This window comes from Gossypium raimondii, chromosome 2 (genome assembly GCF_025698545.1).
Source record: "Gossypium raimondii isolate GPD5lz chromosome 2, ASM2569854v1, whole genome shotgun sequence".
Taxonomy (NCBI): Eukaryota; Viridiplantae; Streptophyta; class Magnoliopsida; order Malvales; family Malvaceae; genus Gossypium; species Gossypium raimondii.
The window spans coordinates 35,435,725-35,450,767 of NC_068566.1; the positions used below are offsets into that span (position 1 = coordinate 35,435,725).

The 15,043-nt window shown below is 35.9% G+C and overlaps 1 non-coding gene across 1 annotated transcript; it reads right to left on the reverse strand.

The window, feature by feature from the left end:
• Positions 1–2,825: 2,825 nt before the first annotated feature.
• LOC128039371 (small nucleolar RNA R71) lies at positions 2,826–2,932 on the reverse strand. Its single transcript, XR_008193875.1, has one exon. It is a non-coding gene; the product is annotated as a small nucleolar RNA R71 (small nucleolar RNA).
• Between the last annotated feature and the right edge of the window lie 12,111 nt (positions 2,933–15,043).

Sequence of the window (15,043 nt, forward strand, 5' to 3'; positions counted from 1 at the left end):
CTTTAGGCCTTTAGTAATAGGCTATTGTTAGTTTTGTCTGCTGTAATTTTTTTCTTCTTTATTCTTCTCTTTCTTTTTGTAACAAAATTTACACCAACAGTGGTATTCAGAGTGTCTTCTTGATGGTTGTGAGGTTCTACTGCTATTTTTTGAGTGTTTCCAATGGCTTCTTCTAATGTTATTTCAACATCCATTCCTATTTTCATAGGAACTCATTATCATGTCTAGTTAAGATGATAGTTTATTTGAGATCTCTTGGCTTGTGGAAAGTTGTAGAAACTGATGAAGATCCACCAGCATTGAGACAAAATCCTACCATTGCTCAGCTCAAAGCTTATGATAAAGAAATCTTGAAAAAAGATAAAGCCTTAACATGCATTCACTCCGGGTTAGTAGATCATATTTTCACAAGCATTATGAATCTTGAAACACCAAAAGTTATTTGGGATTAACTCAAAGAAACTTATGAGGGAGGTGGTAGAGTGAAGAAAACAGAACTTTTAACTCTAAAAAGAGAGTTTATGATGCTGCAAATGAAGGAGGATGAGATGATTAAAGATTATTCAACCAGGCTGATGGTTATTGTAAACCAAATCAGACTTTATGGTGAAGAACTGCTTGATGAAAAGGCGGTTGAAAAAGTCATGATCAATGTTCCTCAAAAGTTTAATGCCAAAATTTCATCTATTGAGGAATCTTGTGAAATGACGAGTCTAACAATTGCTGATCTTGTTAGCAAGTTAAAAACGCAAGAACAAAGGGTTTCTATGTTTGTCCATGAGGCAAGTGAAGGTGCTTTTCTTGCTGCTCATAGAGGAGTAAAGTTCAACAACTCCGGAAAGAAATTTGAAAGCTTAAGCAAGGGCAAAGTTGTTCTTTCTTCCATGATTAATGATAAAACTAACATATTTTAATCTCGTTCTTAATGCGTTTTTGGATGATTATTTATGAAAATTGGTGAATTTAATGCTCCTGATCCTTTGAATTCATGTTCCTATACTTAAGTGAGCATTTGGGAGCGAAAGAAGTGAAAATCGAGCTAAAATGAACAAATATAGCAGATTTTAGGATCCACGCGGGCTGGACACACGCCCATGTGCCAGCCGATGTTGATTTCGCACATTGCTTCCCAAACACGCAGAAAAACGTAATTTTTAGGCTTTCTGTGCATTCTAAAGTCTATAAATACCAAATAGAAAAAGAGATCTTAGAGCCATAAGAGAGGATCGAAGACAACACTCGAAGAACACCATTGGAGCCAACTCTGAAGCAGATTTCCATCAAGATCGAAGACCTCCTTTTAATTTCTTCTAAAGTCTTTATGAGTTTCTTTATGTTTTGTGGTTATTCTGACTTTGAGATGTTTTATTTCAGAATTATGAACTAATTCCCTAGATACCTAGGGAAGATGAAACCTATGATGAATTCTATTATTTGATTTTTGTTTTACATGATAAGTACTTGATTCTTGTTCTCAATTATGTGTGCTTATTTCTTATTTTAATATTTTTAGGATATTAATTCATATTTAATATGCTTAATTCAGTGGAGCAAAAGTCCCATTTAAGAGTAGATCTAGTATAATTGAGTGGAATTGCATGCAATCATAGAAATAGGATGACATAAATCTATATGATTATAGTCAAATCTAATAAGGGAATCCATAGATCGAGTTAATGCGATGATAGGGGTTTTAATTAGAAAGAGATTTCAATTAATCAACCTAAAGTTAGTTGTTCTTACTCTCAAAAGAGATATTAACATAATTTAGGGATTTCTACGGATCAAGACACCAAGTGAATAAATCGTTTAATTCAGATTCAAACTAATAGGAGAAGTCTAAGTAGATTCTTTCCTGGGTATTGTCTCTCTCATTGGTTATCTTTTGATTATTTTCCTTATTCATTCTTTGTTGAGTTCTTAGTTAAATTAGTTTAGTAAATTTACTTTAAAAAACATTACTTCAGTTTGTCGGCTAAATAATAGAAAAATAGTAATTACTAATACTTTTAGTCCTCGTGGATACGATATCTGTACTCACCATAGCTATACTATCTACCGATAGGTGCACTTGCCTCCGTTGTATTTTTAGTTAGTCACGTGAGACACATCAATTTTTTGGCGCCGTTGTCGAGGACTAAAATATTAGGAACACTTGATTTTTATTAATTTAGCCATTTCTATTTTTATTTTATATTTTTGTCTTAGTTTAATTTTTACATTCTAATTTTTCTATTGTTTGCTTCTGGCAGGTTCCTTTAGTTTATGACTAGAAGAAACCCGTTGGGACCATTGATTTACGACAACAAGATTGGAAGTACTACTCATAGAAATCATAGAGAAGTAAAGGAGAATTGATAGAATTTAGTAGACTAACAAGAGGACATTATTATTACTAAAGAGATGAGTGATAATCAGAATATTTAGCTACCTCCTGTAGCAGCTCCTGCTCCTGTTCCTCGTACTATGTGTGATTATGCCAAACCTACTCTAACTAGGGCTAAATCGAGTATTGTGCGACCTACCATTGCTGCAAATAACTTCGAACTAAAGCCAAACACTATTCAGATGGTACAACAATATGATTAGTTCAATGGTTTGCAAGACAAAGATCTAAATACTCATTTGTCAAATTTTCTGGAAATTTGCGATACTTTCAAGATTAATAGCGCCACTGATGACACCATTCACTTACGGTTATTCCCTTTCTCATTGAGAAAAAAGCTAAACCATGGTTAAACTCTTTACCACGAGGTTCAATCACTACATGGGTTCAGATGATCGAGAAATTTCTACTAAAGTACTTCCCACTGGCTAAAACAACCAAGTTGACGAATGACATATCTTCTTTTGTCCAGATCGATTTAAAGACTTTATATGATGCATGAGAGAGATACAAGGGCTTATTGAAAATGTGTCCTCACCATGGGTTACCTTTATGGCTACAAGTTCAAACCTTCTACAATGGTTTGAATCTTTTAACTAGGCAACAATCACCTTATTAACAAGAGAAGAAGTTGAACCTTAAGAAGATGTTGACAAAGTTTATCTCGGTGTTAGAAACTCATTTCCAAAACACTGAGGCAACATTGAAAAACCAACAAGCATCGATTTAAGGGCTCGAAACCCAAATAGGTCAGCTTGCTAAGTTAATTTCGAAAAGACCACAAGGTAGATTGCCTAGCAATATTGAAGCTAACCTATGGAAGCAATTTCATGCAATTACTGTTCAAGATGAAGAAGGGTTAGTTGAATCTGAACAAGAACCGAGGCAAGAAATTATGGTGAACAATGATGAGGCTAAGGAAAGTCAGAAATAGCAGAAGCCAGTTGTTAAGGAATATAAACCTCGAGTGTTATATCCTAACACGTCAAAGAGAGACCACACGAACGAACAATTTGGTAAATTTCTCAAGCTCTTAAAAAAATTTCATATTAACTTACCGTTTGTTGAATCTCTTTCACAGATGCCAAATTATGTTAAATTTCTAAAGGAGCTGTTGGCAAACAAACGGAATTTAGAAAATTCGTCAACTGTGAAGCTCAATGCAGTTTGCTCGACCATCTTACAAAATAAACTACCCAACAAACTCAAAGATCTAAGGATTTTTACTATTCCTTGGCTTATTGGTAGTTTAAATATTGGTAATTCCTTAGCTGATTTAGGGGCCAGTATTAATGTCATGCCCTACAAAATGTTTAAACAACTAGGTCTTGGGAAACCCGAACACACTAGGATGAGTATTCAATTAGCAGATAGAACCATCAGATATCCTAGGGGTGTTATTAAGGATGTGCTTGTTAAAATAGATAAATTCATATTCTCCGTTGATTTTGTTGTGTTGGACATGGATAAAGGTAGTGAGGTACCTTTAATTTTAGGTTGTCCCTTTGTAGCCACTACCAGAACTATTATTGATATTGGTACGAGTGAATTAGTACTTAGTGTAGGTGACGAAATAATTCTCTCCAAGCACGTGATCCTGTGAAAGTCTCTAGTGAGCAAGATAATATGAAACATTCTTTTAATGTGAGTAACCATGTGGCTCAACCTTATTTGTAAGAAATCCCTCGTGAAAACGTAATGGAGCCATGTTTCACTGAAGGTGACAGAATTAAAACAATATATAAAGAACGAATAGTTCAAATTGATGAACTAGATGAATGGCGAACGCATGTCAAGGAGAAACTAAAAAGGCATGAAGAAGAGCCAAAGCGACATCATGATGAGCATGTGGATGGAATAAACCAATTTAAGGTTGGGGACAAAATACTGCTGGACAAAACAAATCCACGAATTTCCCCTTGGGAGCTTGATGCAAATGGATAAAACCCATTTACGGTACTGAATGTCTTTCCATACGATACAGTCGAGTTAACTCATTCTGAGTTCGACACATTTAAGGTAAACAATACTCAACTCAAACCTTATTTTGGTAATAAAATTGATAATAAGAAAGAGGAGCTTCGGCTTCGCGAACCACCATAACTGCGCATATAAGGTAAGTCAAGCTTAGACTTTAAATAAGCGCTTTACGGGAGGCAACCCTAATGTTTAACTCCTGCTAGTTCTTTTAATTTTATTGCATGCTAATTTAAAATTAAAAAAAATATTTGACTCACACGACCTGGACACACGAGCGTGTCCCAGGCTGTGTGCATAAGGGAGCAATTGACAGAGAGTTACACGATGTAAAAACATGACCATGTGAGTCACACGGTCTGAACACACGGGCGTGTCCTTGGCCGTGTGAGTCTTGGGACTTAATTTTTCCAAATTTCGAAGGTTACACGGCCTGAGGTGGTCCACACAGCGTAGAGACATAGCTGTGTGGCACACACGGCTTGGAGACATGATCATGTGACATACACGGCCTAGAGACACAGTCGTGTGAGTACTGGAACTAAGTTTTCAATTTTAATTCAATTCAGTGAGTTACACGGGCAAGAGACACAACTGAGGCACACGGGCGTTTGTGAGACCATGTGCCCCACACGGTGTCGCACACGGGTGTGGGAGAAGCGAAAGAGATCACACAAGCACGGGCATGTACGAGGCCGTGTGAAGACTAGGTTCAAATTTTTAAACACACACGGGCTGAGCGAGTCGCACACGGGCATGTGACACTACCATGTGGGCCAACACGAGCCTTTACACGATCATGTCACTAATTTAACACAAAACCCTAATTTTCCCTTTTCATTTTGTCTTGTATTTTTCCTCTCCTTCTCCTTTCCCACACCGGCGATCTGCCCGCGTCGACCCCTTTTTTCCAGCCACCGTCGTTGGACCTCCATGAACTCTCCCTCTCCCTTTTCCCTCTCATGTTTCCCCTCTTTCTTGTTCCTTTGCCACCGTCCCTAACCGCCGCGTAAACCCACCATCGCCCCTAACCACCCCACATCCGTACATCTTGCACCCCTGTGCACCACCTCTGACCCCATTTCTCCCTTCAACGCGTAAGCCCCTTCCCTTCCCCTTATTCTTCCGACATACCTCACCCCCTCATCACCTCCCCAATGACCAAACCTCATCTCCCCACTGTGTCTCCGGTCACCGTCACCGATCGCACCGTCGTACCTTACCGTTTGCCCATTTTCCACTTTTCTTTATTTTTTATTTCATATTTATTTTTATTATTAATATTTTTATTATTTTTTATTTTTCCTTTATTTTATTATTCTTAGTTTATTATCATTAATTTTATTATTATTCTTATGATTCTTATTATTATTTTCATTTTCATTATTATCGTTGTTCTGAAAAGTTGGTTCTTGTTGATTAATTTTGATTTTCTCATTCTTGTTTTGCTCTATTTATTTTTGTTATTATTATTCCTTAATCTCATTTTTGTTATAATTATAAGTTATTTTAGTATTCTTGTGGTTATGTTAATAGTTGATTATGAGGGTTTTGTTTTCTTTTTATTCTTTGTTTTACTGTTTTGATTACTATTATTATTATGATTATTTCATTATTTGTCTATTATTTTCTCATTTAGTTTATTTTATTTATTTTTCCTTCATTATTGTTTTTATTACTTCTAGTTGGAATCATAGTAGCTTAAGTTCATGGTTTTTGCATGATTAGGTATTAGTACATATTGTTTTAGGAGTAGATTTTCTTTTTAGGTAGACTGAATTTTGATGAGATGATTGCTAGTCGAATTTTAATTCCTACGTTGATTCGTCGACCTCTCTATTTGTTTCGTTGGTGATACTTAATTTATTGTTTTATGATTTTGGACTACTCTATCTTTAAGGTAAACCATGACAAACACATGCGGCAAATCCAATAAGCGGAAGACTCCAGGCACGACCTCCTCCTTGGTCGCTTCTGCCAATACTCATATTCCATTTTTACGGTTTCCACAGGGTCCCTAGGAGGACCTATTTCGGCAGCTCCAACAGCGGCAGTTTGGATTAGGTGGATGTATTGATTGGGCTGCTTTAGAGCAAGTCCAATTAGCTGATCGAGTCTGCGCCATCATTGTTACACCTACTTGGGATCGATTCTTCTCCATCGTCGAGCTCACCTACTTGGAGCTTACTCTCGAGTGTTCAACATTCCTTTTACAGCAGGTGATGTCGACACATGATGAGCCAGACATTATTACCTTCAAACTCGGTGGCACGATGCGTCATATAAGCGTCCCAAAGTTTGAAATTGCATTAGAACTCAACATTGACGAGTTAATGGGTGTCGAGAGCTTTCTCACTTTATACCGGCACATCCACTACTCGCGTTCTCTACGTTGGGTAGACCTTACTACGAGTACGACACCTTATGATGCGAGTTGATCCAACACGACCTCCCTACCTTCGGCCTTATGCTATATTCATGCCATCTTGGCTCACACCTTGACTGGTTGTTGGGAGAGCACCAGCGTTGTCCGTACAATAGACGCTTATTTTCTATGGAGCATGGCCATGAGGCGCACCTTTAATCTTGCTTATTTCATCGCCCTAGTTGTCCGCCATCAGACAAAGTGCAGTAAGAAGGGTCTTATCTACTTAGGCTCTTACGTGACTCGCCTCGCACGACACTTCGACATCCTCAACACACCGAAGTAGTCCTATTCCCTTACACTAGTTGGACAGATGTCTCTGCAGGGATTATCAAGTATGAGTCACATAAGGATGATCGAGCGACTACATGGAGTGGATCCTCCTCAGTACCGATTATCTCATTCTGACCCTTAAGATAAGTGTGAGCACTTTACTAATGATGTCCTTTTCCACCACGAGGATCCACTTCATCCTCCATCTCAGAGTCACCGTCTTGCTACTTCTGCTACCACCTTAGTAGACCTCTTCGAACGGTTCACTCGTTTTGAGCGACACTGTTTTGAGCGGTTTAACAGTATTGATGCGACTTTGCAGCAGATCTGTCAGCACCTCCATATCTCCTCTTCAGGGTCAACACCTCACGATCACAATGCCTTCGACGATAAATACCACTGATTTTGATTTTATTTTTACTTTTATTTTTATTTTTATTTTTATTTTTTCTTTTAGTTTTATTTTTTTCTTAGACTTATTTCGTTTATTATCTTTTGAACTATGTTTTTATTTTAATGGTTGTTTCTAATCGAGTTTGTAACCTCTTAATCTTCTTTATTATTTGTGTTTATTTTCTTATTAGTTTGCTTGGAACCATGTACTACATTTAGATTTGCCTACAATTCCGCTTTTTACCATTCTAGCGATTTCATTCAATATCTAGGGCAATTTTCGTTTTCTCCCTCTCTTATGATATTCTGCTTATACTGTGATTATATCTATTTGTACATTGAGGACAATGTACATCCTACGTGTCGGGGATTATTTATATAATTATTAGAAAATCTCGAATTATGTCTTGTATTTAAGTAATTTTCTCATACTTCCATTAGAATGAATTTTTATCGATTTGAGATTTTTATTAATGTGTTTTGGATCAATTTGTAGATATTTTTGCATTGATTGATTTAAACTTTAAGACATGAGAGAATCAAGCATGATAAGTTATTTTTCATAAATTTAAAAAATTAGGTTATTTCCCTAATTTGAGGTATTATCTTGAAGTTTTAAATTTGCGAGTTTGACATCAATACCATGATTTTTTGTGAGCTTTTGAGCCTATAGAGCATACATTTTTCATGCTCATTCTATTATTGGTTATGAGTGTGTCAACTTGATTTGTTATTATATAACTTGCTTCGATTATGCACCTATAGACCATACCTTTGATTTGATATACTGAGATGATAAAGGCACTTAGGTTTTAACCCACTTATCCCATAAAAAGCCTACCTTTTTAATTAAACCTTAGTGAACCATGTTGAGCCTAACATCCCTTTTCTTAAATAACTCGTGAATTTTAACCCATAACCTATTTTTTTATTGTGATTTTTTCTTGTTCTATTGACTCCCTTTTTGTCGAGATTTGATTTGGTTAGTTGTCTAACTATGCTCTTCTGTTTGATTTGCTGAATTATTTCTTATTGCTCTAAATAAAAAAAGTGGAAAAAATTAGGGAAAAATAATGGTTATTAATTAGTTATTTGTTGATTGAGCTTGAAAAAGTTAAATTCATATTTTGAGAAGAAACTCGTTATTTATTCCTGTTTGTTCTTGATTGATGCGCTTGTTTCTAATTCAACATTTGTTGTTTTTCTAGTTTGGTAATTTTTCAACTCGATCTCGATCATAACCAACTTTTCTAGCCTTTCTTCACACCCTTAACTTAAGCCCCACTACAACCTCTTAAAGACCTTTTGATTAGTGTCTCATATCATTTTATAGTGGTGGAGATTTGATTTATGGTAATGACATTTCTTGTTCGACTGTTGAGTACTTAATTTGAACCTTAAATACTTTGAGTGGTTTGAGTGAATCTTTAGTGAGGATGTCAATTTTTGTCAATTTTGAATTAAATGTAATTACTTAGATAAGGGGAGATACCTAAGTTTTCGTGCTTTTAAAAATTTTTGCCTTGGATTGTTTGAATCTTTAGTACCCTTTTAGTTGAATTGTCAATGCATGATTATTTGCAAATTATTTTGAAACATTATTGACGAGAATTATAAGTTGAGAAAGATTAATTTTAATGTGAGTTGAGGATTTTGCTTGAGGACAAGCAAATGCTTAAGTGTGGGGATATTTGATAAATGATAAAACCAACATATTTTACTCCCGTTCTTAATGCGTTTTTGGATGATTATTTATGCAAATGGGTGAATTTGATGCTCCTAATCTTTTGAATTCATGTTCCTATACTTAGGTGAGCATTTGGGAGCGAAAGAAGTGAAAAACAAGCTAAAATCGGGCAAATATCGCAGATTTTAGGATCCACACAGGCTGGACACAAGCCTATGTGCCAACCCATGTCGATTTCGCACATTGCTTCCCAAACAGGCGAAAAAATGTAATTTTTAGGCTATCTGAGCATTCTAAAGTCTATAAATACCTAATAGAAAAAGAGATATGGGAGTCATCAGAAAGGATCGAAGAAAATACTCGAAGAACACCATTGGAGCCAACTCTGAAGCGGATTTCCATCAAGATCGAAGACCTCCTTTGTAACACCCCAAATTTTAGGCCTAGAAGAAATATGTTTTGAACAAGGGAACAGTTAGGAGATTGCACATAAATATTTAGTTGTGCAAGGAAGTGACATAAATGAATGTTTGCTTTAGTGGTTAAGTAATTTAGGAGTGTTTGGAAGTGTCTGAGAAGTCAGGGGTTCAAGCCTTGGCTTATGCAAAATTTTTATTTTAAGTGAATAAAATCCTTGGATCTAGATAGTAGGTTCTTAAATTATTGTGGTTAAAATATGATACAAAGGAGTTGTTGGTCTAGTGATAAAGGGCGTGTGGAGTGTACATGGGGTCTAAGGTTCGAGGGGTGGCGCATCAAAAAGGGAGTATTTATTTTGCTGCCTAATTCGTGTGGGTGGTAGAGTTGATTGAAATACTGCTAAATGGAGTTTGAACTAGTCATAGAGAGAGAGTTGAGGAGTGATTTGGGGAGGTTGTTGTTGTGGAGAGATATATATATAATCTTATTTGTTCCTTGTTCTCGATGGGAGATCGGCGAGGTTTTCAAGGTTTTCGTCGCTTTCTCCAACCTACATTGCTTCCATTCCTAACTTGTGGTGGTCGAGGTCGATTGGCACCTTGCCTGGGAACCAAGGGTGCGATGATTATTGATTTTCAGAATAAGAGTGTTCGAAATAAAGGGAATCTGCAAATCGCATCAGATGTGTAAACACCCCACTGTAACTGTAGAACGTCAAAAGCCGAAAAGCCAGAAAAACGACGTTGAGACCACACGAGTGTGCTATCGCTTGTGTAGAAAGCCAAACCTGCGAATCATGGGCGATAAACTGTAGAGGCCTCCATGAGCATTTCCATGGGCTTAAGCTGTAATGAGCCACGTTGGACCGAAATGGGCCGTGTGGGCTCAATGGGCTTGTGGACCCCACACGGATGAAATCCACTATTTGTGGCAAATACTAGACTAGGCTATGTAGATCTCATAGCCGTGGAAAAATCTGGGCTGAACGGGTCGCACGAGCATGTGGACCCACTTGGGCCGAGTAATGGGTCTTGGGCCCATTTACACTGTTATGACCATTTAGGTTACTTGAGTCGCTCGAGGCAACTGTAGACTTTTTGAGAGGTCAATAAAATGACCAAAATACCCTCATAGGGTAAATTGATCAAAATACTCCTATAGGGTAAAATGACCGAAGTACCTTCATAGGGTAAAATGACCGAAATACCCCTATAGGGTAAAATGACTGAAAAACCCCATAGGGTAGAATGATCAAAATACCCTCATAGGGTAAAATGACTGTTATACCTCTAGGAGATGAAATGATTGTTATGGCCTTATGTTATGTATGACTATGATTGAGCATGAAATTTTACATACACGTATGATATTATGTCACGATATATTACATAGGGATGGGTTGTTATATTTGGAAGAATTGTGCCATACTGATAAGGTTTCACGGGTCGCCCAAGACAACTGTGGACCTACTGATGGCTATATGCCGTTTATTTTACTGGTAGCTTTGCTGCAACACTGTTTAGTGCCGCAACTGGTGCTAATCTCGGTGTGTCTGGCTAGGTGAGTCGATTTTATCCCCACATGGTGTGTTTAGCGGGACGGAGTGGTGTATAGTTGCTGGATTGGGTAGGATCTCTAACTGCATATCTGCACTGATTAATGATTTTGTACTATTACTGCATCAATTAATGATATTACATATTGTTCACTGCATGACTGATATATGTTACTGGCCCCACTGACAATATTACTGAAATTGGGTAAAGACCCTACTGATTACTGGCTTTGTAATGGGCTCAAGCCCAATTGTTTACTGTTACGAGAAAAGGCTTAGGCCCACATTAAACTGGATTGTTACTGTAACGGGCTCAGGCCCAAACCGCATTTATCTACTGTTTAATTGACTATTTGCTTGTTAGGAGATTACACACTGAGTTTTTGTAAACTCTCCCCTCTGTTTAACAGTACATGTAATCCCCAGTTGTAGGTGGGTCGGTGCTACGAGGGACTCGGAGGTGGCCACACAACTACAGATGTGCTACACTTGCTTTTATTTAAAATTAAATTTTGTGTTGGGTTTTGTTTATGTAATAAGGCCATTTATGTTTGTTTAAATTTTTAATTGGGCTTTTGCTTACTTATTTTAAAATGCTAGTTTAGCAGAAGACGAATTTTCAAAATAATTATTGTTTTCAAAGACACGAAATTTAAATATTAGAGTTTTCAAAAGCTTCCGTGATTTTAGAACAACCTTTTATGACAATAGCAGATAGCAAGGTAAACGTTTTTGACTAGATGATTTATTAAATAATAATAAAGGGGTTTTTAAACCTAGAAACGAATTTTTACCAATGAGTTCAATTTTCGCTAAACACCTCAATGTGACACCGCCAGATTCGGCCATAACTCTTAGGTCGAGTTTGGGGTGTTACATCCTTTTAATTTCTACTAAAGTTTTTATGAGTTTCTTTATGTCTTGTGGTTATTCTGACTTTGACATGTTTTATTTCAGAGTTATGAACTAATTCCCTAGATACCTAGGGAAGATGAAACCTATGATGTATTCTATTATTTGATTTTTGTTTTACATGATAAATATTTGATTCTTGTTCTCAATTATGTGTGTTTATTTCTTATTTTAATATTTCCAGGATATTAATTCATATTTGATATGCTTAATTCAGTGGAGCAAAAGTCCCTGTTTAAGAGTAGGTCTAGCATAATTGAGTGGAGTTGCATACAATCCTAAAAATAGGACAACGTAAATCTACAGTATTAGAGTCAAATCTAATAAGAAAATCCATAGATCGAGTTAATGCGATGATAGGGGTTTTAATTAGAAAGAGATTTCAATTAATCAACCTAGAGTCAATTGTTTTTACTTTCAAAAGAGATATTAACATAATTTAGGGATTTCTACGGATCAAGACACCAAGTGAATAAATCATTTAATTCAGATTCAAACTAATAGGTGAAGTCTAGGTGGATTCTTTCCTAGGTATTGCCTCTCTCATTGTTATCTTTCGATTATTTTCTTTATTCATTCTCTGTTGAGTTCTTAATTAAATTAGTTTAGTAAATTTAGTTTAAAAAATATCACTCTAATTTGTCGACTAAATAATAGAAAAATAGTAATTACTAATAATTTTTGTCCTCGTGGATACGATATCTCTACTCACCATAGCTATTCTATCTATCGATAGGTGCACTTGCCTTCGTTATATTTTTAGTTAGTCACGTGAGACACATCATTCCACCAATGGTCAAAATGGAAAGTTTCCACCATTTCCTATTTGTAAGAGGACAAATCATGCTGAAAAGGATTGTCGATTCAAGGAAAAAGAAAAGTCCAAATTTTAGTGTACTTTTTTCCAAAAGTCTAGACATACTGAAATGTTTTGTTGGGCCAAGAAGAAGTAAGCAAAAAATCCAAGAGAACCAAGAGCAAGGTGAGCATATGTTTATGGTTTCTCATGTTGTTAAACCATCTCATAACTCTATTTGGCTTGTGGATAGTGGGTGTACCAGTCATATGACACCTATGGTTGCATACTTTAACTTACTTGGTAAGTCCTTTAAAACAAGCATGAAGTTGGGAAATGGTACTACGGTTCAGGTTTAAAGCAAAGGCTCAATTTCTATGAATACTCTACAAGATAAATGGACACTCTATAATGTTCTTTTTATTCCTGATTTATACCAAAGTCTCTTGAGCATTCTTCAAATGATTAAAAATGGTTGTGTTTAGTTTAAGGGTGATGTTTGCAACATATTTGATGTTTGTGGTTGATCTGAAAATGTAAAACAATAGTTTTTATTTGAAGCTTGATGTTAATTGTGAACGTGTATGCTTTGCTAAGGATGATGTTAGTCCTTTTTGGCATAAAAGGATGGGGCATTTTAATCTTAGAACCTTGAAGTATATGAAGTCAAATGGTTTTGTAACAGATTTGCCTGAACTGAATGTGTGTGATGATAAATGTGATTGTTATCAACTTGGGAAGTCACATAGGCTACCATTTTCTCATTATGGTGTGAAGAAAGAAACTATGAAATTAGAGTTAGTTCACTCTGATTTGTGTGGTCCAATGCAAACTTCTTCCATGAATGGTAGCGAATATTTTGTGTTGTTTATAGATGATTTGACAAAGGTGTGTTAGGTGTATTTCTTGAAGTCCTAAATGAGTGTATTTTCAACATTCAAAGAATTCAAGAAACTCGTTGAAAATCAGTGTGATTGTAAATTGAGATCTTAAGAATAGATAATGGTGGAGAATATTTGCCCAATGAGTTCAATGATTTTTGCAGAGACTTTGAGATTCATCATCAGCTCATTATTCCTTACACTCCTCAACATAATGGAGTTTGTGAAAGAATAAATAGAACTGTTTTGGAGATGTCAAGATGTATGTTGCTTGAAAAACATCTTCCAAATTTGTTCTAGGCAAAATTTGTATCAACATCTGTGTACTTGTTGAATAGCTTAGCAACTAAGGCTATGGATGGAAAAACTCCTCTTGAAGCCTAGTATGGGTCTAAGCCTTCTGTGAAACACCTTAGAGTGTTTGGTTCTATTTGTTTCAGCCATGTACCTGCTAGTATGAGAACCAAGTTAGATGAAAGAACTTGGAAATGAATCTTTGTTGGATATTCTTCTCAATCCAAGGGGTATAGAGATTTAATTTGAAAAGAAATAAAATTTTGGTGAGTCGAGATGTCATCTTTGATGAAGATTCTTACTGAAGTTGGGAGAAGAATGATGTGCAAAAGCACGATTGTGGGTTAATGCTTGAAGAGGCTAATTTAATTGACGCTGAACATGGTGTGACTAGTAATGAATTTGGTGTAGCTGATACAATTGATGCCAAGGTTATCAAAACTAAATCCTTAGTAAATGTGTATGAAAGGTGCAGTTTTGTTTTTGTTGAACCAACAAGTTTTGATGAATCTACTGGAAACATGAAAATTTATCTGTTTTTACATGCCCTTTTTAACTTAAAATCATGCTATTTCGGTTAAATTCTTATCGAAAAATAATTAAATATTATAAAATAATTAAATTATGTTAAAAATATGAACATGATGAATTTTAATTAATTTTATAGTTTATTTTGATTAATTTTGACTATTTTCGATAGATTCGTACAAAGGGCAAAAATTGGCTCGGCAGACAATGCTCGAAAAATAAAACTGAGAAGCAATTTGAAGCATCGAGGCAAATTTATTTCCAGCCTAAGATGGTCTAAAAATGTGTGTTAATTCATAATATAATTAAGTTTAATTTATTCCCAATTTAATTAGGGCTAAATAAATTATTATTAATTAATTATGGAAAAAAAACGGGTCTAGTTGAACCACATTGGTTGAACTGAATCTAGTAAACCGAACCAGCCACCAATTGGGCAGCCCAGAACTGTCCATATGCTGACCCAAATCAGCATTTTATCTGACTAAATAAGCTTGCAAAGAAGCCATTGAAGAA